Source organism: Salminus brasiliensis, chromosome 7, assembly GCF_030463535.1.
Source record: "Salminus brasiliensis chromosome 7, fSalBra1.hap2, whole genome shotgun sequence".
Lineage (NCBI taxonomy): Eukaryota > Metazoa > Chordata > Actinopteri > Characiformes > Bryconidae > Salminus > Salminus brasiliensis.
The window spans coordinates 16,096,122-16,121,653 of record NC_132884.1 but is presented as its reverse complement, the minus strand read 5'-3'; the positions used below and the strand labels follow the sequence as shown (position 1 = coordinate 16,121,653).

The 25,532-nt window shown below is 43.5% G+C and overlaps 1 protein-coding gene and 1 non-coding gene across 4 annotated transcripts in view; both read right to left on the bottom strand.

The window, feature by feature from the left end:
• Positions 1-25,532, bottom strand: part of LOC140560030 (protocadherin-9) — a 413,070-nt gene that overhangs the window by 210,538 nt on the left and 177,000 nt on the right. The gene's annotated exons all lie outside the window — the stretch shown is intronic.
• On the bottom strand, positions 1,649-1,839 carry LOC140560462 (U2 spliceosomal RNA). The gene has a single exon (XR_011979965.1). It is a non-coding gene; the product is annotated as a U2 spliceosomal RNA (small nuclear RNA).

Genomic DNA, 25,532 nt, shown 5'->3' with positions numbered 1-25,532 from the left:
TGACTGGTGCAGTAAGACCATTCTCTCTTTAGCTGGAGACAGACCTCTGAAGTCGTGCCATGCCCACGTTAGGAACTTCACTCCTCTTAATCCCTGTGGTTAAGAAAAGTGTTCCAAACCCAATTCATCTAGTTTTGTGTAGATTTGCATTCGGGCACTATTACATTTTTTCTGATACTACAGTACTAGTTAAGGTGGAATGGAAATTCCTAAAAGAAACCTGCCACGTACGTTAGATAGCCTCAAATATGCTGTGCTATTCAAAGCTATCCTTCTACAGGAGAGCAGAAAAGCAAAGGGATCACTGCAATTTGCAGAAAGAGCTGGAATCTAGGTGCCGAAATGTGTGAGAGCTCACAGAGTGGTGAAGTCACACCCTGAAAACAGGCAGGAAAAAAAAACAAGCCAACTGTTGTTGCGAATTTAGCGACATGCTAAGTTCAAAGTCCAAAGCAAGCAAACCTGGATGAATCAGTCTACTAAATATGCCTGAAACCAGTGGAAAACACACTGCGCTCTTAGATATGAGGCCTTATCCTATAAAAGGATGTGATTTGACCCTCAGTTAGCTGGCCGTCCCTGACTACACATCGCTGTCTATGGACCATTGGCTCTTTAGTAATTTGGATGGATCGCCTGTGAGTCCAGCTGCCTTTAATTTGAGCAGATTCGCTTTTCTTATTCCCGGTTTGGCCGTTTTCCTTATAAATGCAGCCGTGTTGCAGAATGTTTTGCCACTCTGTCAAGCTAAAGGAGGTGTGTTCCAGCAGGTCATCAGTGCATATCCTCTATACCCCTCTATTGCAATTCTTTGGACAACATACTGAGAGTTCCTTAATTTGTCATTAAACATATTATATATAATATATGTAAGATTTTAGCTAATTGCGAAAAAACACATTCAATAGGTTGCATCCAAACCTGATACAGAAAAAAATAAAATAAATAAATAAACAAAAAATACAAGACATTAAAACTAGCTCAAACTGCCCCCATCCGCTTTTATTTAGCGAAGAATCCATGCGGGACTGGAGGAAATAGCACCAGACCTGATTCACTTTCCTACTTAGCCTGCTGCCGGTGACCTAGCGCAGCTAATACACACCTACACCCACCCTAGAACACACCGGGGAATCTGCCTGCTATTCCAGTGGAGCAACTGGGATTTTGAGTTTGGCATCTTCTCGCTTCCCTTCTATTTTTCTTCCTCTCTCCATCCAACCGTTTAGCCTCCTGAACCCTCAGCCGGGGTCTAACACTCATCCCTGTAATGTCGGCTAATTATTCACCCAGCGCTCTCTCGGCTACTTCACACACTCCTTCAATCCAGCACACACTCCACGGGATTTTCCAGAAGAATCTCAACAAGCACTCCAATCCACTCACTGCGTCTGTCAGGAACTCATGCGGATTCACACATGCGGGCACACACACACACACACACACACACACACACAAATACAATACACATACACAAAATGATATGACTGATGTGAAGATTTTGTGTGTAATTAGCTTGAAATTCTGAAAATTCATTAATGTGAACTAATTTGAGCTAATTTAACTAGTTAATATTGGCTTATATTTTTATGTGAGTGATTTTTAAGAAGTTAAACTCTGAAAACTGATAATCCTGGTTGATATAAAATAAGATAATCCTTTATTAGTCCCACAGTGGGGAAATTCTCAGAATGTGGAGCGTAAGGGGCAAGCTCCTCTTCCGACTCCCGGGTTCAAAAATCAATGTATTATATAGTCCTCATATAGAGGGAGTATCAGATATTAAACTGATAAGAACAGATACTACACTTGATCTTAGCCAAAAGGCAGAGAAGCATTCATTAATATGTTAAAAATGTTCAAAATTAAACCGGTAGCTTTCGTTAAACAGTGCTTTACTGACTGCTATGGCTGTTCCCACCAGCAAAGCAAAGAGTCAAATAATACAAATGCCGTAGTGCAGGGGGCGGGGCTTCCCATCATTCATACAGGTTTTGTTGATTTATGATTGTTGAATTAGATTTGTGTTATCCTCAAACTAAATCATAGCTTTTATTAAATATACCAGATCAAGCTTCAGTTCCGTTCAAAAAAATTTGGCTCCAAATGAATGAAAAATGTTGCAACAGCCAATTAGTGCTGCTGATAACGGTGATTGAAAACGTCAACAACAAATCAGCGTCATCAACACAGCAGGTGAAAGTGGCTCAAATCTGATTTACTAGCCTGAACATGATCAGATGTTCAGTTTAGTTGCTCGTTCACATTGTCTTCCTAATGTGGCCTAAATCTGACAGTAGCCTGAACAGAACGCACTGCTGAACTCACCTGCATGGCCAGTTGTCTTTCCATATGGTTAGACTCCTTGCCCATGAGGTCAGAATCAGCGAGGTGAACCGCTAGCTTGCCGGAGGTAAACACTAGAGACTGAAATGGCCGCCTCAGTCCAGTTTCTTGGCAAACAGGACAAGTTCCTATGTTTAACTGTGGAAGGCCTCCATTTCTTATGTTTACCTGCTGTAAAGAATGCAGGCAAAGCCACACAAACCCAAGAGAGGAGAGTCCAGTGAATCATACCGGATAAAGAGGACTGGATTCTGTGTAAAGAAGCTTCTTGGACGTTTTTCCTTCTTTCTTTTCCATGACATCCTTGAAGTAACCCTGATTTTGAAGAGCGGTTTGTTTGAGTTTCCCTGTTACAGAGCACAAGTTTCAGTTTCTACACAACAGCACACAGCTCTCTCACTCGTCCCGCTACACCAAAAACTGAAAGTGTAACCAATATGCTGCCCAAGGGGATCTACTCCCACTCGCCAAGTTATGATGAAACCGAGTGGGCTTGACGTTACTGTTGTATTGATTCTGACCTAAGAATTCAGAGTATCGGACTCAGTACCATGTATGAAAACACGGCCCAAATCGGAATTGAAAATATCAGGTTCAATTTGGATATTTTTGCTGTTCACACACCTGTAACACTGGGGCCACTTTTACCGGCTGTGTAAACCCAGCCTTCCCATGGCCGAAAGAAAAATCTAGGCGGCAGAGAGCGCAGTGCAGGATTGTACCGTGAATGACCTTAAAGATTCAACGAGTGAGAGAGGAATATACTGAATACAGAAACACAGGAGCTCCCCTGTGAGTAGCACGGGGAGTAAAACAGAGTCAAAAACTTTAAAAGTGCTCAATGTTTTAGTTCTTAGGGTCTGACCCAATTGCAAACTAATCAGTAATGCTAAGCAGCTTTTCAGCATGTAGCAGGTAGTATAGCTATCGTCGTAAAGTTGAGCGTACTGAAAAATCCATGATGTATACTGGCTGGTTTTTGTGTGTGGTTTCAATTGGCACTATAGGCCCCCCATGCAGAGCAAACAGAAAGGGACAAGCTGGGAAAATATTTGATGTATACCCTATAGTATTAGTGTGTAGTTCACTATTGGGAGTAATCAGTTTAAGCAGTGTTGGCTGAAGGGACAAACTGCTCAGCTAAAGTATCCATCTTTAGGTTAGCAAGTCGACTCGTGTTTTTATCATAATACATACAATGGCTAATTAACTGATTATTTGTCAGTTAATCCGCATGAACCATAAACAGACCGCTATCAAACCTCCGTGTTCATTTATGTGGAAGCTAGCTTCTAGCCGTGTTGTAGTCAATGACTAGGGATCATGCCCTTTTCTAAACATACCAATAAATTAACCAAGTTTCCACTTCATCAAGCTTATCCAACTCCAGCTGAAAAACGTAAGCCAATAAAATGAGAGTTCAACTGAACTGGAGTGAAAGCAGGGCTGAACAGTTGGACAGATTTACTTGCAAAATGCTAAACTCCTTTAAATTATCAGCAAGTTCTGGTTCAAACTCTTGAGAAACCGACCCCTGGTGAGCAGTTTAATGTAGAACGATGATGCTGTGTCTCTTTGCTAGGTGTGGTGTTCAGGACGATCGCTAATGTAGCTAATGTTACTAATGTTCTCCTCCAGAAAGAAGCACAGTAAGTTCTGGTCTGTAGTCTGTCCATTCAGAGATGTGACGTGGTGGTAACATTAAAAAACCCTCTCTGCTCCTTCTTAGCATTGCAAATCATCAGTCAGGTGGATTCCTAGTGGCTCCGATGCTGCTGCTTTCCACACTGAAAGCTGAGCTTCGTGCTTCTGAGCTGTGGCAGATGTGCATCAAGACATGCTTCGGCCAAGACAAGCTAGCCTTTCGTCTGTGTTGGAGGGACTCCCAGACATGTTAAGTGCCCTCCTTTCGGCTGTGCTGAAGCCCAGCGATGACATGATGGTGATGCCACTGGCGTGTAGGGCAAAATATCAGTATTCAAATTTTTTGTGTCAGTGCCTCATATCATATCACCCCAATCAAATATCCACCAGCCAAATATATACACACACACACACACACACACACACACACACACACACTCACACACACTGGATAGAGCAGAACGAAATGTTTTCTGTGTGACGTTCTGCAAAGCTCTGGAACACGCTCTGGAACACACACACACACATACATACACACATCTGCACAAGGCTCTGACTGACATGTTGATGGTGATTTTAGGAGCTAAAGGTTCAGATAACTTTTGCTCAAAATAACTTTACACACTAAAATTGAACTAACCCCCCCTCACCACCACCACCACACATACATTCAAATACACAGCCTTGAACTCTGGGTTTATTGGGTTTTTTGCTGATGCACACACACACACACACACACGAAGAAGAACAAGAAGTTGTGTGTTCCTCCTGAACTTCTCAAGGCCACTCAGAGAACTGCTGCAAAAACCTTAATACACTCCCAAAATACACTGTATACAACACACACACCTCACACACACACTCACACACTCACGCACACCTCAAACAGCATCGATCTCTGATCTGAATTACAAACTGAAATCAATCAAACAGCAAAACTTATGCTCGCCCACTTTTTAGCTGTGAGTCAGCGGTGTGTGTGTGTGTGTGTGTATGTGTGTGTGAGAGAGAGAGTGAGTCACTGAGAGTTTACTAGTTTGAAGCGTGTGTGTGAGAGACAAAAAAAGAGAAAGTGAGTCCCTGTGAGCTCACTAGATTGAAGTGTGTGTGTGTGTGTGTAAGCAGATGGTGTAATGTTGATCACGTTCTGAATGTGTTATTAATATTGCAACACCTGCACACACACACACACACACACACACACACACACACACATCCATACATACATAAGCATGTGAACACACACACAGTTCCACTACTCCACAGCTCAATGCTGGGGGGCTTTATACCCCTCTAGCCCACTACTGCCATTTGGCATGGTGCCAACAGGTTTATGTTTATCTGCTCCAGAGAGTCCTATTCTATTGGCAATTGATGTCCACAAACATTTGGACATCACACACAATCACACCATGAGTGCTGGAAGTTACTCTGTGTTTACAAACAACCACACAATGTGCCACAATCACTCTGTAATCTCCCCAGAGGATGGTGGGCAGTGTGTAGGGTATGTGTGTGTGTGTGTGTGTGTGTGTGTGTGTGGGTGTAGCCCTGTCTGAAGCTAATCAGTGCAGAATGAGGGAGATAATTTGATGTTTTCTGTTCTGTGTGAGCTGATCCTGCACTTGAGCCAAGCCTGTATAGTACACACACATACGCGTCTGTGTGCAACTGATAGGACAGCACCCTAATCAGCGCCCGTTGTTTTCCTTTTCGTCCCTCCCACTCTTTCCAATTCCCTCCTCCCTCTCTTCCTTCCTTCCTCCCTCCCTTCCATCTTCTCTCCCTTCCTTCCTTCCTCTCTTCCTTCCTTCCTTCCTTCCTTCCTTCCTCCCTCCCTTCCATCTTCTCTTCCTTCCTTCCTCCCTCTCTTCCTTCCTTCCTTTATCTCTTCCTTCCTTCCTCCCTCCCTTCCGTCTTCTCTTCCTTCCTTCCTCCCTCCCTTCCTCCCTCTCTTCCTTCCTTCCTCCCTCCCTTCCGTCTTCTCTTCCTTCCTTCCTCCCTCTCTTCCTTCCTTCCTCCCTCCCTTCCGTCTTCTCTTCCTTCCTTCCTCCCTCTCTTCCTTCCCTCCTCCCTCCCTTCCGTCTTCTCTTCCTTCCTTCCTACCTCTCTTCCTTCCTTCCTCCCTCTCTTCCTTCCTTCCTCCCTCTCTTCCTTCCTTCCTTCCTCCCTTCCGTCTTCTCTTCCTTCCTTCCTCCCTTTCTTCCTTTCTTACTTCCTTCCTTTTCGTTTTCTTTTCCTTCCCACCTCTCTCTCTTCCTTCCTTCCTCTCTCTCTTCCTTCCTTCCTTCCTCCCTTCCTTCCGTCTTCTCTTAATTCCTTTCTATACTCTCTTTTTTCCTTTCTTCCTTTTCCTTCCTTCTTCTCTTAAATCCTTTGTCCCTCTTTTCCTTACTTCCTGCCTCCCTATCTTCCTTCCTCCCTCCCTCTCTTCCTTCCTTCCTCCCTCTCTTTATTTCTTCTTCCCTTGTGCCTCTCTCTCTCTTTTGCACACCTCTCTCTCTTTGATGCTCTCTCTCTCTCTCTCTCTCTCTCTCTCTCTCTCTCTCTCTCTCTCTCTCAGTGCTCTCCTCCTCTGACCCTTATTATCATGTCAGCAAGCAAAAGTCCAAATGAAAACATGGTGAAGGTCAGAAAGGTCAGGAACTGAACTCAGACAGAGCTGAACTCACCAGAGTATTCTTACACTGACCGAGTGAACCCTCACACTGAGAAAAGAGAAAGAGAGATGGGGAGACTGAGGACGATCATTGTTTATATATATATATATATATATATATATATATATATATATATATATATATATATATAATGAATATATTATATATATTGTTGTTATTAATTTGTGTATTTTGGTGTCAGGGTGTATGAATGTGTCTGATTTGCTCTTCATCAGAAAATGGTTGAGTTGTCTGCTTTCAGTCCTATCAGAAATAAATAAACACACACACACACACACACACACACACACACACACTGTCTCTGCACTGATGAACAGCAGTAATGATAAGCTTTATGCTAATAGACACGAAGCACCTTCTGCACTCTGACTGAACCTGCAGCTGAATCACTGCTGCTGATATTATTACAGTCACCGCTGCTGCAGGAAGCTGTTTCATACTACATGGGACTATTCTATTCTATTCTATTCTATTCTATTGTATTATATTGTATTCTATTTATTCTATTCTACTATGTTCTATCTATCCGATTCTATTCTATTCCACTTATTCTATTCTATTCTATTCTATTCTATTCTGTTCTATCTATTCTATTCTATTCTATTCTATTCTATTATGTTCTATCTATTCTAATCTATCTATTCTATTCCACTTATTCTATTCTATTCTATTATGTTCTATCTATTCTATTCTCTTCTATTCTATTCTATTCTATTCTATTCTAGTCTATCTAATCTATTCCACTTATTCTATTCTATTCTGTTCTATCTATTCTATTCTATTATATTCTATCTATTCTATTCTATTGCATTCTACTATGTTCTATCTATTCTATTCTATCTATTCTATTCTATCTATTCTATTCCACTTATTCTATTCTATTCTGTTCTATCTATTCTATTGTATTCTATTGTATTCTATTGTACTCTATCTATTCTATTCTATTCTATTATGTTCTATCTATTCTAATCTATCTATTCTATTCCACTTATTATATTCTATTCTATTACGTTCTATCTATTCTATTCTATTCTATTATATTGTATTTTATTCTATTCTATTCTATATATTCTATTCTATCTATTCTATTCCACTTATTCTATTCTATTACGTTCTATCTATTCTATTCCACTTATTCTATTCTACTTCATTTTAGTGCATGTTATTGTCGTCTATTCTATTCTAGTCCATATTGTTTATATCATAATTCGCAATATTTTCATTTGTTCTACACTTGTTTGTTTTATTTTCTTTTTCTAGTCTGTTTTTTTCAGTCATTTCTATTCTATTCTTATTTCTGGTCCATCCTGTCCATCTGTAAGCCTATTCTATCCCAGTTGATTCCATCCTACTCTATTCTAGACCATTCTATTCTATTCTAGTCTATTGTATTCTATCCTTCTCATCTAGTCTGTTCTATAGTCCATTCTAATCTATTTCTAATCCAGTCTAGAGGGCACCGAGATAGTAAACATGGAGAAGAAGGACACAGAAGAAGGGAGTGTGACAGGAGATGCAGAGAAATAAGAGCAAAAGAAGAGATAAAGAGGGAGGGAGGAGGAAAAGAAGTGAAGACATGAATGAGGGCAAAGCAGAAACAATAAGACTGACCTGTTTACTCCACCTTCACACACCAAATCAGCTTAAACCATCTCACACACACACACACACACACACACACCACTTCACTCAAAGGGAGACGCTGCACACACAGCCATAACATCAATGCTTGAGTGTATGAGAATGCAACACACACACACACACACACACACACACACACACACACACATGCTATCAGTATTCCAGCAGGCTGATCAGTGTCTGATTTTCAGTGGCTGCTTGACAGCTGCTTTTGTCAGTGTCAGAAATGTTTTCAGGAAAGGGCTCATTAGTGATGTCTTCTACTGCATTCACTTTGTGTGGGTGAGTGTGTGTGTGTGAGTGTGTGTGTGTGCGCATGCATCAATATCCATAACATTCAACAGCTTCTGGTGTAACAACTGCAAGTGTTAGCAAAGATCCACTATATGTCCAAACGTATCCAGACACCCCCTCTAATTAGGGTGGGAGAACCCTCACAATGGGTCCTTACATTGCTGACACAGAGGTTCAGTTGCGCTCACAGCCTGTGGAGTGATGGAGCTCCATCCAAAACCTCTCCAAAGTTAGGGTGGAGTTTGTGCTCTAGAACAGATTATCTAACATCAGTCACACTCTTGTGGCTGAATGCAATCAAATGAACGAAAGCCTCACAGCAATGAATATCCTTTGAATGAAGAGGCGTCCACAAACATTTAGACAGCCAAAAACATCTGAGGGCTCTCCGCTGCCCTCTAAAGGTATAATTGCACCTGGGTTGTTTTTGTAAGGCCCATGACGTGTTTCTCAATTAATGTGTTTCCTACTGTTGTTGAGGGATTGGGGGGGCAGGGGGTTGGGGGGAGGGCAAAATTGATTGTTTTCCATACTGTGGCCAAGGGGCATCCCTATCAGCCATTTAGATTACGGTCCTGTCTACAACAGCCACTGTCCCCTGATACAGAGGCACTTACACAGACAAACACAGTCATTACCCGCCGAGCCGCCGCACTACGAGAGCACTGTCAGCGTGAAGCAGCGCCGCTGAAGCTGCTGTGTACGGGACGCTGTCCCTCTCCGGAGGATGGGTGCGTACGGAATGAAGAGATTAAAAGCGACTGCTGTAAAATGATTATGAAAAGCTCAGGGAGAGTAAGGCGGACTGTGCCATGTTAGCACACCCGGGGGGTGGGGGTGGGGGATGTGTGGGGTTTTGGGGAGGGGGGGGGTCGTTGGGGTACTGCTGCAGAGCAATTTAGAGTTTTGATCCCAAAAAAAACAAAACAAAAAAAAAAGTAAAGCAGGGTTGAGCACAAAAACATAAATAAAGAGGGAGAGAGAGAGAGAGAGAGAGAGAGAGAGAGAGAGGGAAAGAAAAAGAGACTGGGAGTGGGGTGAGAGAGAGGAATTGTGAGAGAGGAATTAAAAAGAGCAATGCAGAGATATAGGAGAGAGAGAGAAATAGAGAGAGGGAAAGAAACAGGGAGTGGGGAAAGAGAGAGGACGTGAGAGAGATGGAGGGATCAGAGAGAGAAAGAGAGAGACAGAGGGAGAAAGAGAAATAGGTAGAGAGGGAGAGAGAGAAGGAGGGAGGGAGTGGGGAGAGAGAGAGAGCAGCAAAACGGAAGAAAAGAGGTGAACATATTTCACTTGACCCCCAGAGAGGGTGGGAGGAATCAATAGCCACGAGCCAACTCATGGAGGATGAGACTTTGATGCTGTTACTAAACACACACACACACACACACACACACACACACAGTCCTGCCTTACCACATGCCAGCGTGTGTTTCATGTCTGTATCGTTTCTTGGTTTGGATAGTTTTCTTCTTCAGTGTGGTAATAGGAAGTTAGATGCTGCACGTGATCTAACTTTGGAAGCGTGTGTAATTCAGAGAGAGAGAGAAAGTGTGTGTGTGTGTATGTGTGTGGTAGCTTTACTAGGGCTCAAATAACATTTCAGAAATGTATAGAGCTGTGTAGAAGTTGTAGGCACCTGTGGAAATCCAGTAATCAGTGATTTTGCGTATCTCACTCATTCCAAAGCTCTCCTCGAGGAAGCCCAGTGTTCACTGCAATGCTTTGGCTGGTCAGTACTGCACTAAATATTACAGTATTAGGTTATATGAAGTGAGCTGGTGGTGGAACTGAACAAATCCATGGGTAGACTGAGGATGTCCAGCTCACAGGCTGTCCACTAGTGGCAAAACATTCTGCAACATTAAACAACACTGCTCAAGTTAAAGGCAGCTGGACTGGACAGCCAAATTTCCAAAGAACTAAAGGTCCAATCACAGCGATGTGTAATCCGGAATGTCCAGATAACTGAGGCTCAAATAAATTCCGTTTAGAGAATAACACTCTATTTCTCAGAGCACAAAGTTGAGTGAATGGTCTGACTGCTTAATATATTCATGGATGGATGGATGCATGGATTGGTGGATGGATAGATTTATGGATGGATAGATGGTTCTCTTCACTGGCTTCCTGTAGCTGCTGCCCGCGTCAGATTCAAAACCCTGACACTGGCCTACAAAGCCAAGACTGGACAAGCCCCTCCGTACTTGATGGCAATGGTCAAAAGCCGATCCGCACCAAGAGCCTTTCCAGCTTCAAGTACGGCTCGGCTTGACCCACCGTACCTCAAAATCCATAAAAGACAAGCGTCCAGCGTTTTTATCTGTCCTGGCACCACCAAGTGATGGAACAAGCTTCCCCTGGGTGTCCGAACAGCAGAGTCGCTCGCTGTCCTCAAACGCAGACTGAAGACCCTCCTCTTCTGAGAATACTTGGGCGAAGTGAAGAGTATTATGGTCTCCATATTGACTTGTGTCTAGTCTAAACTGGAATTTTTAGTCTATTCAAACTAGCTGAGGTTATTCGTAGCGAAGCACTTTCGCTCTGGAGAAGAACGTCTGCTAAATGCCTTAAATGTAAATGTTAATGAATTGGTGGATGGATGGCTAGACGAATGGATGAACTGGTGGATGGATAGATAAATGGATGGATGCAAAACCAGAACAGAGTGTGAGGCAATTGTGGAATAAATGTGCAGTTGTATGTATGTGTGTGTGTGTGTGTGTGTGTGTGTGTGTGTGTGTTTCACTATCAGTTCCTCACAGCTATCCCTGTGGCTTTTGCACACCTTCTCCCATTAAATTGTCAAACATCTCACACATCACTCCAATACAGGATACAGTGCTAAAATCAATAGCAAAACCCCATGACCTGTTTGCCTGTGACACTGAGGCGCCTGTGGACACACATACACACACACACACGCACGCATGCACACACAAACCGACCTCAACGGTTTGGACGAAGGAATTGATTATGTTCAGACTTTCAGGACAAAATGCCAGAACGATTCCCTGCAGTCATGGCTGCTGTTTGGCTAACAGACGACAAGCAAGTGTGTTTGATCTCAGGGTCGTCTGAAGGTCAAACAAAGGAAGCGCTGATCCAGGCATAACTGCCCTATCCATGCTCTAGCCACTGAGGTAGACTGTGCTTTTGGCTAAGCTTTCCACGACTGTGGTAAAAAGAGGAACCCGTTTTGAACCCGTCAAAATCCCCCCCAAAATCCTAAAAACATGTATGTAGTAAGATCACATCCTACCCCACTGACTAATATGCGTGAACTCCAGAAAATATCTGGAGAATCAGGTACATTCTCACTACAGGAAATGTTCAGCGTGGTTTAGGAAAGGGACAGCGCCTATGTCGTGCATGAAAGAGCAACGGCAGAATGCAAAAAGTATGCTGGAAATGGAAGAAGTCAATGTAATAAAATTCTTTTCTGAGTAATTTCTGGGTATTTGTTTTTTGCACTGACATAATATAAAGAACTACTGGATTCAAATTATGTCAAAACGTGAGAACGGCAAAAATTGTCATACACGGTTTTGTGGGATACCAAGGATATATGCTGACCTTATAGCAAAAACAGAAAGCACAGAAAAAAATGTAACCTTGAGCTATGCAAGTCAAGCTACTCAGTGACAGCGGCAGAGGACACAAAAATAAGGTTCAGCTAGCCAGCAATGCTGAAACTGCTGAAGCTGCCAAATTTCTGCGTCTCTATCAGAAGCTTATTGTGATGATTGTTGACATCTATATAAAATAAAATGCCATTTAAGAGGAATACCACACTCCAAATCCTTTTCCAGGTACTTTGACTAAAACGGAGAGCCTACAATTTCTCTATAGATCGACAGGATTATACCATAATACACAGTACTGTACAGTTATGGTCGGAACTCTACATACACTCGTCATAAACATGAACGTCACGTCATTTTTGGGCTTTGAGTGATTGAGTATATGACATACATCTTTAACAGATAAACAAAAAGAAAAACTGAGCCCCGTGCTACAGTTTCTCTAGAGATCTACAGGACTCCGTAAAGCTGCCGTCTGTCTCCACAGAAAACGAATGGGAGGTGAAATGAAAAATGCTGCTCTCTATTGCGATTAAAATACTGTAAAATGAAGGGGCCAGTGTGTGTGTGTGTGTGTGTGTGTGTGTGTGTGTGTGTGGTAGTGTGACCTCAGAGTCGGGCAAAGGTCAAAACGGAGGAAGCATGGATCCAGGGACAGGAGTTTTCTGGGACAGGTGAGCTCAAGTAATCCACCTAAAGCTGAAATCATCCGGACGGGATTTTCAGCACAAAGCGGAATGACCATGAACCCGACCGGGTGACGTTCAGATCAGACGGAGTTGGTGACTTTGATCTGCAGAGAGTTTCTGCTCAAAGCTATGATGAAAAATAGGTGACACACATTTCGCTTTGACACACACACACACACACACACACACATTCTCTTTCCCACTGTATCTGAGCGCACAGCTCACCAGTGTTTCCTCAGCTCACCTTAACATTGAGTGAGGATTTCATAACACAGTAGGCCCATAACAGACGTCTCAAATTAGCCGGAATAACTTTTCTTTGTATTCAGGATTTTGCATTTTGTTACATCATTAATCAGGAGGGTTCTGAAAGCGCTTTGAGGCTTCCTTAGGTTTCCAAGGCCTTCTCTTACATTTGTACACAGCAATGAGGTGTTGAAAGTCCAGAGATTTAACCGAATGAACAGTGGCAGATCAGAGAAGGTGACCAGTCGCATTGTAAAAGAGCCCTGATGAGTTTTCTAGCCTGTTATTGTTTTTTAACCTCTGAAGCCTGATTTCTACTCTCTCACAATCCATTTGAACCTGTGGTCATTTAGCAGGAGCAGCCATTAAGCTTTGGGCAATTACAGCTTCAGTTTGCTGCTTTCTGAGGATCCACATTCCCTGTGGAATTAATACACCTTCCTGTGCTGTTGAAGGCCATGCAGCTCAACCAGAAGTCAGTCTTTATCATTAAGTGAGTTTGCTTTTCTAATTGTCCATTCCACCTTAAATGATACCGCTGCACAGTCAAAAACAAAAACATTTAAGGTGGAACAAAAAAAAAAAAAATCAAGAAAATGAATTCAGCTCATTGGAATGTTTGTACTTTGGAACACTGATGTGTGAGATTTTGCTTCAGAATCAACTCTGAGAACATAAAAACATACTGCCAGACTCTGGCTGGTTCAGTATCCTCAGTTGGTTGGTTTGCCTTTCGGTTCAGATTGTAGGAGGTGTGTTTGTGGATGCTTGTGGACCCACCGTTTCTGGTGTGTGAGTAAGAGTTTAAGGGGGTTCAGCTTATTAGAATCAGTTCAGATTCTTCTGATTCTGATTCACTCGCTGTTTGAGTCTCTTTTCAGACTTCTAGCATGACACGGCACCTCCCAACATGACCGTTCCCCTTTACAGAAACAGCCACAATGGAAACAAACAAACAAAAAAACTTTTCTAAAAGCTTCAGTATCCAACAATCCCAACTCCAGACACGCCAGCAACCACCATCCATTCGTTTCCAAACAGTGCGAATGAAGCTCAGACTGTTTGATTGTGCTCTTAAGGGGTGGAAACCTTACAGAGAGGGGGAGAGGGAAACTGACCAGCCGAGGTTTTTCAGGCATAGAACAAGCAGGCAAGCTCCATCGAGCCCAGAGAAAGCCAGAGCCTCTCAGGTAATGGGTTTCCAAACGCCAGGCTAACTCCACTTTCCCCGGGTTACTGCAGCAGGAGAATTGGTTTTGTGGCTGTGGGGCGGGCTACTGCTGCTGCTGCTGCTGCTGCTACTGCTGCTGCAGGACAAACGGAGATATATGGCTCCATCTCCAGATACCCAGAGACAGGAGAGCAAATGTAGTGTCAGAAAACAATGCAGCAAAGGGCACATTCCTGCACACTGACCATTAAAGTGGAGGAATGTAAGGTGATTTTAGCATGGAACTGTTCTTCAGTACGAAGCTAAAATAGCAGTGATGAAAGACAGGAGGAAACACATCTATTAGGTCTTATAAAAACAATAAAAGTTGCATCTTGTAACAGGTGCAGTAGCACATTCAGAGGGAAGTGGTGAGTAATGTTGGAGGTGTTTCTGAAGCCTTTTGAGATTGGAGCTCTCAGGTAACTTTTACCATGGTTTCCCAGAATTTCATGAGAAGAAAACCTCTCCAACTGTTAAGCTGGGGGCTGTTAAATTGTTAAACTGTTAGGCTTGGCTGATCATGCTTTGGGCTCATGTTGTAGCCAGTGGCACGGGAAACATGTCGCAGGCCGTGGGAAGTATAGGTTAAATGAAATACCAGCAAAATCTTGAAGCAAACATCTTACTATTACCAAAGCTGAAAATGAAAAGAGTGGATGACTTCGACAGCAGCCTAATGATCCCTGCATTGACGTAATTACCATTTCTATACGCTCAATTACTCATTAGTGGTAATGCCTATCACGTTTCACAGTCACACACTTACACACACCTCAAAAATAACTCTCACACACCAAGCTCACGGCCTTATCAACGTTAAGTGAATGTGCTGGGGACAAGAGTCACCTACAGTCCTGGCTCCCAAACTCAACATAACACACTTCAGCAAATTGACATCCTGCCACTCAGGATGGAGAGACAAAGAGAAAGTGAGAGGGAGAGAGAGAGACAGAGAGATAGAGAGAGAGTGAGTGTCACTAGGCCTGAATCATGCTCGTAGACAGGAAGGTGAACAGTGATGGCTGAGGCCGAATCCCTGTTGACTATATTTTTCCTGACTCAGCACCTCTGGGCTTTAGTCTGAATTTGTTGGGGGGTTGAGTGGAGGGAAGGGGGGAGTTGGGCATGACGTTGCACACCCATCAGAGATGCAGAGGAGATCCTCAAGGTCGTACAGACCCGTAGCGGGACCGGGATGCGGGGGGTAGAGACTGATATAAATCCAAAGCACGAAAGTGCGCAGTTTTGGTGTGAGGAGTGTGTGTGTGTGTGTGTGTGTGTGTGTAACCATACATAGACGTCACACTGCAGTTTGGACCTCACAATTCAGTATTTGCAGTTAGGGTTATCTAATGTGGTGTAGTCCCCCCAAGATAGTCCAGGGTAAAGTCTATGGTGTGTTAATTAAAGCAACACTATGCAGTATTTTTACCTTAAACTAACAGCTTTAAAATCACTGTGAGGCTCCACTAACTGTCAATAGGGAGAATAGTGTTGCTGTCGTTGCCACTCTGGGATTAGCATGCTGCTAACTGCCCTATGTAACTAGCACTTGTGAGAACTGCGTACCGCTGCTTAACCCTAGTCTTATTGTGCAAAATCTTGTTGAATTTCTATAACGCCACAGTCCAAATCTTTTACTTTCATTGCTGGTTCTGTATCTCTCAGCTTGTCCAGAAAAAATATATCCTTAGATCTTTGAGTGGTGGCTCAAGGAACCAATTACACTTTCTGATTGAAGGGAGCATCCCAGAAACAAAACATGCCATTTTCAGCAGCTTTAAGCAGTAAAATATAAACACTGAAAATACAGTCTTGCATAATTCATATATGTTTTTATGTAGGACTGCTTAAACAGCAAAAGACATTATGTCACAATTGGCTACAAACCTGAAAAGCATATATGTTATAAAAGTACAAAATGAATAGTATAATAACAAAAATATTAGAGTCTTTTAATTTGCTCCACTTAGGCATTCATAAACCCAAGTCTTCTTGCTTCTGTGTGCCATTTTTATATGCCGTAGTTAGATGCCATTCAGCTTGAGCTAAGCAGAGCATGGCCTGTTGCTAATTTCCTAACGGTTTACAGCTGCTTACAGTTTCTGGATTGAACACAAGCTTCTGAAATTTGACATCCATCAATTGTCTCCTATAGGCTACCACATATTCTCTTTACGACTGCATGCACCAAATCATACCACCCATTGATAGATGTGATTCTGACTGCAGGGAAGGCTTATTACTAGGTTCTAAAGCATTGCTGTGAGGAATTTTAATTGCATTCAGTGACAGGAGCATTAGTGAGGTCAGGATGTTGGATGATCACCACCCCACCTCATCATCCCCAACTCCCCAACTCATCACAAAAGTATTGAATGGAGCACTATCTATCCTTCCAGAGAACACAGTTCTTCCACTGCTCCACAGCTCAATGCTGGGGGGGGCTTTATTTATACCCCTCTAGCCCACACCTGGCATTAGGCATCGTGCCCATAGGTTCATGTTTTTCTGCTCCAGAGAGTCCTATTCTATTGACAGTGCTTCTCTACAGGGATAAGAAAAGCTGCATGTACAGCAAATGCAAGCTGTAGCATTTGCACATCTGTGTCAGCAATGGGTGCCATTTAAAACAACTCTATGAAGAACTGGCATTTCTTTCTTGGATTTCCCCTACAGACGGAAAGTGTGATTCATGCAGTACTACAGGATACGTCTTTCTGGACAAGCTGAGAGATACTAAACTGTCACAGAAAGTGCCAGATTTTAAATGAATATGACTCAGGTTATTCTGTGATGCAGTTCTCACAAACGTTGTCCTGCCTACTTCTCCATAGTTACATAATGTAGCTAGGTCAGTGGAGCATCAACACGATTTTGAAGCTGTTAATTTAAGAAAATAATGCTGAATAATGTTGCTTTAAAGTAGCTAAACGCATTCATTGGAAGAGATGTCCAGAAACATTCGGACATATAGTGTACCTATGGAAATGGAAGTAGGGCACATGTAAAAATAGAAGTAGGATAACTATGACAACAATAACACATGAGAATGTGTGTAGTGTAGCTAAGAAAATATTGGCTGTAGAATAACCATCAAATCACGGTTTGGAAAATTTGGGAAAATATCCAATTTGTGTATCATAATGATAGAGTTTCCAGAGTGTAATGTAGTGGCACTTTCCCAGCTCTAATACACAGAGTAAACCTGCCAATTAACCAGGAGTGCTTCAGCCTGAAAAACCATCAAACTGTGTTCCCTATCTTTGGTACACTGTAACCATGGTAAAGGCTGCAGCCTGCACTGTAATTCTGCTTCGATTAACTTGATTATACTAGCAGTAAGGGTAGTAAAAGAGGAGACCTGCACTATTTCGAGATTCCTCTACAACCTCTATCTAACTGTCAAGGGAGGGAAGTGCAAAAGCGAGATTTTGAAAATAACCCCCCTCCCCCCACGTCCCCCCGTTCCCAGTGGAAAAGGATGGCTCTGGAAGCAGCGGTGGAGCAGATATTGGCACTGCGGCGACAAACTGAATGTGCAAAAAAAAATGGAAAAGTCTGTATGGTACAGTTGTTATTTCTGGTGATACCTCTTTGTTCCCTTTGCTCTCCGACAATCTCTCTCTCTCTCTCTCCCTCTCTCTCTCCCTCTCTCTTACTCTCTCTCTCGCTCTCAGTGTCTCTGTCTGTCTGTGTGTGTGTAAAATATGCTGAATTGAGGCTGCACTTGGTTGCAGACAGAAAGAGTGAGAGCACAGTGCTGAATCAAGCTTTCAGCAGAACAGAATTGTGTTGCGCCTCTCTCTCTCTCTCTCTCTCTCTCTCTCTCTCTCTCTCTCTTCTCTGATGTGTCTGCTCTTTCCCTCTTCTTTTATGTTGCCCTTCTCTCATTTTATTCTTTTCTCATCTGTTCTTTCTCAAAATAATCAAAGGCTAACAGAATGCTCACCCAAGCCATTTAATTATTCATAGTAAGCCCCCCCCCCCCCCCCCCCCCCAAATACAGGCACATACACAAACACACACACACACCCTCACTCTTCAGGGAGCAGATAACAGACTGTGTATTGTAGTGTGGCTAAAGCCTTTGGCCAACTAGCTTGGCTGGTGTGTGTGTGTGTGTGTGTGTGTGTGTGTGTGTGTGTGTGTGTGGAGTGCTGCACAATATCTTGTTTGTTAATCGTTATGGTAAAAACTGGCCTTTGCAGTAATGATGATGTGAAAGAAGACTGCAATATGGAAATGATTATACATTTTATAATTAACTGTTCCTAACAAGGTACGAATGCTGTATAACAGTGATGGTGCAAATGAACTGAAATCAGCCAGAAGCATATTAAACATGCTGGGCCCTATCTCACACTCTGCGCAAGGTGTGTCGTGATGCTCATTGCTATCTTACACCTCACCAACAGTCTATTTTCACAGCTTCCACCTCCCTGTGTAATTTAAACAGCAACAGTGCTTGTGAATAGTGGTCTTAAAATGAGGCGTGTTCAGGTCAATTTCTGGAATGTTGCTATCTTGGCAATGGAAAACACAGGAGCACCACTGACTGAAAACAGCCTAGGCAGACGTCAACAGTCAGACGTTCATGGCTATCTTGGCAGTGAATTGTCAACACAGGCGCGTGCAGCCCGATGCACGTACACCATCCGCTTTGCACCTTGAAATAGCAATATGCCAAAAGTCAAAGCATTTCTAGATGCACAAGGCATATTTTTTACCGTTGTCTTGATAGCAAAGACACACTGAGGTCCTCCTAAATCCTCCTAAATCAAGGAGCTTGATCATCCTCCTAAATCAAGCTGTGCTGTGCGCTGTTTACAGCTCACCAAAAGGTTGCTAAAGTAGGGCCTGTTATGTCTGATGGTCATCTGTTGTTGTACAGTTTTTGTTGGTCATTCTCTAGTCTTTCATCAGTGGTCACAAGGCTTCAAGGCTGTCGGCTGGATATTTCTGGTTGGTGGACTACTCTCAGTCCAGCAGTGACAATGAGGTGTTTAAACCTCCCAGCAGCTCTGCTGTGTTTGCTCCACTTGAACCAGTGCAACACACACTAGCCACCACCACCGTGACTTATGTCACTGTATGCTGAGATTGACCCACCACCCAAATAATACCTGCTCTGTGGTGGTCCTGTGGGGTCCTCACCATCGAAAATCATGGTGAAAGAAGACTACTAAGTCTGAATAGAAGCAGATGATCTACAGCCTGTAATTATAGAACTACAAAGTACTCTTACATGGGAAGTGGACCTGATGAAGTGAAAGGAGGTGGTATTAATGTTATGGCTGATTGCTGTACTCCTTTACTGATGAAATTTAGCCCTGGTGAGGGGTGAAGGTGTTTTTTTGTTTTTTTTTTCCATAAGGGTCTCTCTGCCTAAACCTGCTCTTCTACCCAACGGCTAATTAGCACCTGGGCACCCGCTCAGCCTGGCAACGGCTTAGCCTGGCAGTGATTCAGCCTGGCATGTCCATCATCCTGTCAGCTACAGCTCACACACCCTGCAGCAAAATGTCAAGAACACCTTTAGTGATCGAGACAAAGCTATTACAGAGAGGGGGAGGCAAAGGCAGGGAATAGAAAAAAATGAAAAATGTGTGTATTTGTGTCTTTGTGCACAGGGCGCACCAGGGGGGCACTAGGGTGCGCAGTACTAATCCTGGAATTTGCTTAGTTTAGAAATTTTATGTATTATTTGCCACTATCTAACGAGGACACATAGTGTCATTAATACAACGTACCATAAGCGATTTAAGCGATTCTCCTTGTGGAGAATTTTCAGCTTAGCTAACTACTCTCTAAGCAAAAATGGTCTGATATACTGAAAAAGGTTTGTTCGATTCCTAATGATAACGGAACCCATTTTGCTACTGTACAGAATCATCCACCAAAGATTTTCCACCAATAGGAAGAACCCTTTATTCAGACGTTTCAGTCCATATGAAAGCTAAGCTGCAAAAAAACTGTTTGGATTTTTCTGCGATGTCATAAAAACCAGTGCATTTCCACACACATCCACCAATTGTGCCTAAAGCAATTCAGCCCCGCTGCTTCACAGCAAAGTCATAAGAAACAGCTCATTTCCATACATCAGTCTTAAAGGATGGGAAGCGATTACTTTAGCTGAACTAGTGTAAGAATGCCTTAGCTGTTAGCTATAATGTGTACAGCAGGACCCTTTTATTGCTATTAGAAGCAATGTATAATCACACAAACACAGAGAAATGATGTCAATGCCCAAAGCGACAATGGAAAGGATGAGCACTCGGTGCATGGCAGTATTAAAAACATTAGTTTGTCATGCTTTGCCTGGCGGAGTAACATACGGAGGTGGTGACTCTTAGCTTGCCTGTGGGAAAGGGTCTCTTTGTGTTGCTGCTGCTGCATATACATACTGGTGGCCTGTAGCTCTTCAAAAATGCACTGTAAGAAAGGATCTGGTGTTTCTATTTGAAGTTCCCTTGTCTCCTTGACAATCTTGATTTTCCTGAAATAAGAAGTTGCCAGGTGCCATCGTTGGATGGCTCAATGCGCTTGGAGGAGAACACTGACTGCCAATTTTGTCATGTTGGCTAACAAGACGCCCACATCTTGTCAGGCATAACGCTGAGTGGTGAGGAAAGAGAGAATGAGCCATCCTACCCCTGCCCACCCAGGCAGAGTGAGGCCAGTTGTGCTCTGGGGTTCCCGGCCACTGGGTATCTACGTTATGACCTCCCAATGTTCAGTGCATCAGCGCCTCTCTTGATAGCTCAGCTACGACAAAGCCCTGCTGCCAAGTTCTGCAATACCCCTGAACTCTATTCCAGTGTTCCAGTGTTCCAGTTGCTCAGCTACTGCAGAAGAGGAACGCCTTCAAATTCAACAAGTTAGCCTCACAACTGAGGGAATAAACACACACACACAGTTGTCACACACACACACATACTATGCATGTGCGGAGCAAGCGGAGAAAACGGCATTCTTTCATTTCAACCTTAATCAAACGCCAGCAGATAAGAGCACCCGAGAGAGAGAGCGAGAGCAAGACATAGAGAGTAGAGGGAGACAGTAAAGAGACAGTAAAGACAGAGAGAGAGGCAGAGTAGAGAGAGAGAGGAAGACATGAATTCATAAATGACAATGACAGCTCTGCAGAGTTGTGTGATGTAGGTGGATGGGAGCAGGACCAGTTGGCAAGAGTGAAAGTGAGATAGTGAAAGAGAGCGAGAGCATGCGAGCGAGAGAGAGAGGAAATAAAAATGTATTTAAAAACACTCTCCTGCACTCCAGCTCCACAGCCTCACTCTCTCATGTCTTGTCACATGAAAAACCAAAAGAATTGTCATGTTTTTGTTTGAAGCTGACAGAAGTTTGGGCGGAGGTGTGACGGAGACGGAGCGAGCGTAGAAGTGACACTCCAAAGGATCCGGGCTGCCATGGATACCAGAGTGCCGTCTGATCGCGGCGTGAGGCAAGCGTGATGGGGGGAGATAGCTGTCCACTTTCGGCTGAATGAAGGATGCTGGAACTGTCGCCGCTTTGGCGGGGCGGGGCGCACTGATCGGGGTCGGGGGCTGCCAACTGATCGCTGAAGAGTGCTCCGAAGCTTCAGCTCCGTCTGATCTCAGCACAGCCAATCTGGGCTGAAGGCGTCCGAACAGTCACACAATTTGCACTATTTTTAGATGGCTTAGATGTTACAGTACTGTGTGGACGGCCCCGATGACTGATGTGAGGTGTCCATAGGTCATGTAGGACTGGACTGGCCTGACATGAACTAGCATATTAAAATACATTATAGAGGTACAGGCTGTTTACATTTCTGCCCACTTTATGGATGCCAATCTGGTTATTGGCTTCGCCCGCATTCAAGACACTGTTTTATCAATAGAATTTTTCAGCTATGTCAAAACAGCTGGCTGTGACCCACACCCAAATATAAGGTCAAATGTCTTTTCAAACTTCTGCTAATGTGCCATCACTGGACGCTAACCACACTGACTGCCTATTTTGTCATGTTAGCTAGCATTATGCTGTAAGTGGTGAGGAGAGAGAATGGGCCAACCTACCCCTGCCCAACCCAGGGAGAGTGAGGCCAGTTATACTCTGGGACTGCCGGCCACTGGGGATCTAACGTTAGAAAAAACACTTAGACAGTTGTGCCACTCAGGAGCACCTTTTTAAGTTTAAAACACTATTTTTATCATATATTTAGAAAATCTATCTATATCATGTATCAGTTATGTCACATCAGCTGGCTATGATCCCACACAGATCACAAAGTCAGATTTCTGGAAGTTGTGTACGTTGTGCTTAAGCAAAAGAAAATCTTTAATATTTGAACACCCCTTTGGTTATATGCTAATTTACTCCAAGATTTGGCCTTGTGGGTTCACTATTAATCTGATGGGCTCTGCTCAGATCTGTCTGGTTTACAGTGATTATTTCAGTGTCTAATCAGATAGTGCTGCTATCCTGTCTCGCAGAGATGGGAAAGCCGGTCAGCAAGGGTTAGCTTTTAGCCTACCCCGAACACTCGTTTGTTCCTCTATCCATAGACAGTGGCATAGGCGAAGTCACGGTCATGAGGCCTGGTTTTCGCAGCAAACTGATGTTGCGTGATTCTGAGCCTGCTGGTGATGTGAATGCTCAGCTCAGTGTTACTGATCACCATAATGGGAAAGACTGTCTCATAAAACTGGCTACAATAGTAACAAAAGCACTGTATTCTCAGGAAGGTTGTAGGTTTTCCATTCTATAACACATTTAAGATTTTACCGCCATAATTCTGTGATTTTAAAAACATCCAGATACGTATGGACGAGACCTTAATCATGGGTTATTGAGCTGTTAAGTCATCTCCAACAGACACATGTGGTTTCTGCTACAGTATGACACACTGGTATCTATAAAAATGGACAAACGTACATCAAGCAACCAACACATGAAGGATATGCTATATCATGTTGTACTTGGTAAAGTTCATCATTTTCTACAGTAAATTAAAGCTTTTTTTTATTTTTGGAAACCAAGGTACACAAAGTGATTTTTAAGGTCTGCTGCAGAGGTTGAACTGGTTTCTGGGGCGAATGGAAAGGACAGGGATGTTCTCTAAAGCTACCAGACTGGGGAATCTCACATTCAATTACAGCCTCAGCCTCAGGCCTGCTGAAGACGCAATTTCAGATCTGTACCTGGAAGCGAGAGACACACCGAGTGGGCTGCCTTTCCTTCATGCCTTCGAGCTATCCTGAACACACATACACACACATCCAGTCATCAGATACATCTTAGTGAGTCTTACACACTCACACACACACACACACACACACACACACTCATACAAACTGTAGTCTGCGGAGTAACATTTATCACAAATCTGTATTTTTAGTTTCCTCAGGAACCTACAGCTGTCACATAACACATCTCGAGAAGTGTAAAATATGGACCCGGACTGCACAACACAAGTACGAGTGTTAGCAAGCAGAGCAGCTAGCAGGGAGAAGTCTCGGTAGCTTCTAAAAAGTCACAATACACTTGTGACACGGTGTAAAATAACAGACACTGCTGTCTGTTGTTGCTGTCTGCTGTAAGTAGAATAGAGGCTTGTGCCTTCATTTGTGATTGATGGAACGAGTAGACATGGGACGGCGCTAGCAAACAATGCTAACATTAGCGAGTTAGTTCAAGGAACTCTTCGCCAAGTGATGATCCCAAAATGCCGGTGACCACATCATCACACCGATCATGTACACCGATCAGCCATAACATTATTACCACCTTCCCAATACTGAACAGCCTCTTTTTGTGCTGCCACAACAGATCTGACCATTCGAGGCATGGACTGAGCATCAATTAGCCTCAGGTTTCCACGACCCTCTCGCACAGTTCCCCCGTTCTCCTTTCTTGGGCCACTTTTGGTAGTTACTGACCCCTGTATACCAGAAAAAACCCACAGGACCCATGTCCAGCACCATGTCCAGCAATTTACAATTTGTCCCTTGTCAAAGTGCCTCAGATCCTTACGCTGGCCTGTTTCCCTTCTTTTAACACATCATCTGCAGCAATGGACTGTTCACTTGCTGTTTAATATATCCCAGGCCTTGCCAGATGCCACTGTAGATGAAGATCATCAGTATTTTTCACTTCATCTGTGACTGGTGCTAATGTTATAGCTGATCGGGTCTAGTGCTAAGTACCTCCTGCTTGTGCTAAACGGCTAAAACCATCCTTAGCTGAAGAACCAAGAGCTGCCCGTAGGAGTGGAGAAAAAGTAAGGGGGAGGAGAGGGGTGTGAAAACTTTGTCACGGAGTACAGAAAAGGAACATTGTGCTCAAGTGTGAAAACCAGATATTTGAAGACTGCAGCATGAGAAGGCGCTCATGGGTGTGTTGGTGTGTGTTAGTGTTCACTGATGCTGAGATTGTGGGTGAAAGTGTGTAAGTGAAAGATCAGAGAGAAACACTTCCAAAACTAAAACCCCTGAATCTCATCCCCCACCCCTCGCAGACCCACCCAGCAGCATCCATCAGCGGAGGATGAGTTATGGGGTTGTCTGGAAAAGCTAGAGAGTGTGTGTTGCAATGGCCAGTGTCCACGCACACACACATACACACACAAATGCGAATGCACAGCCGTGGGCCGAGCGGAGTGATGGATGTGGGGTCTGAGTGAAGAGAACATGGTGAGAATCTCTCACTTTCACTGTGGGGAAGCCACTGTTCAGCATCGGAATCTGCTCATTAAAGGAGAAAGGGGGAAATGAGGGAGATGATTCACAGTGATTCATACTGAAGAGAGTCCGATTCAGGATGTTCTGAAGCTCTAATCCGACATCATCGCTGATTAACCGATTCAGTTCAGTTCAGTTCAGTTCGGCACTCATTTTCTCCAGTGGTCCCTCTCCTGAACAATGTCCAGACTAAATGAGGGAGATGAGGCTAATAATAATGAGAAGACGACCAATATGTAGATCATATCTCCGTCTGTTTGGCACTGACCAGTTAGCGTCCAGCAGTCCACGCATATGGAGCATGGGCAGCATTCAGCTTTTGAGCATGGTAAGTAAACCCAAACCTCAGCAGACCGCTTAAACTGGACCTTCAACATCATGAGGAACAGGGGACTACACAAAGAAACCAGATATGCCTCAACTTTGCCAACACTGATGTTCAAGCCCACTCAAAAGATAACGAGACA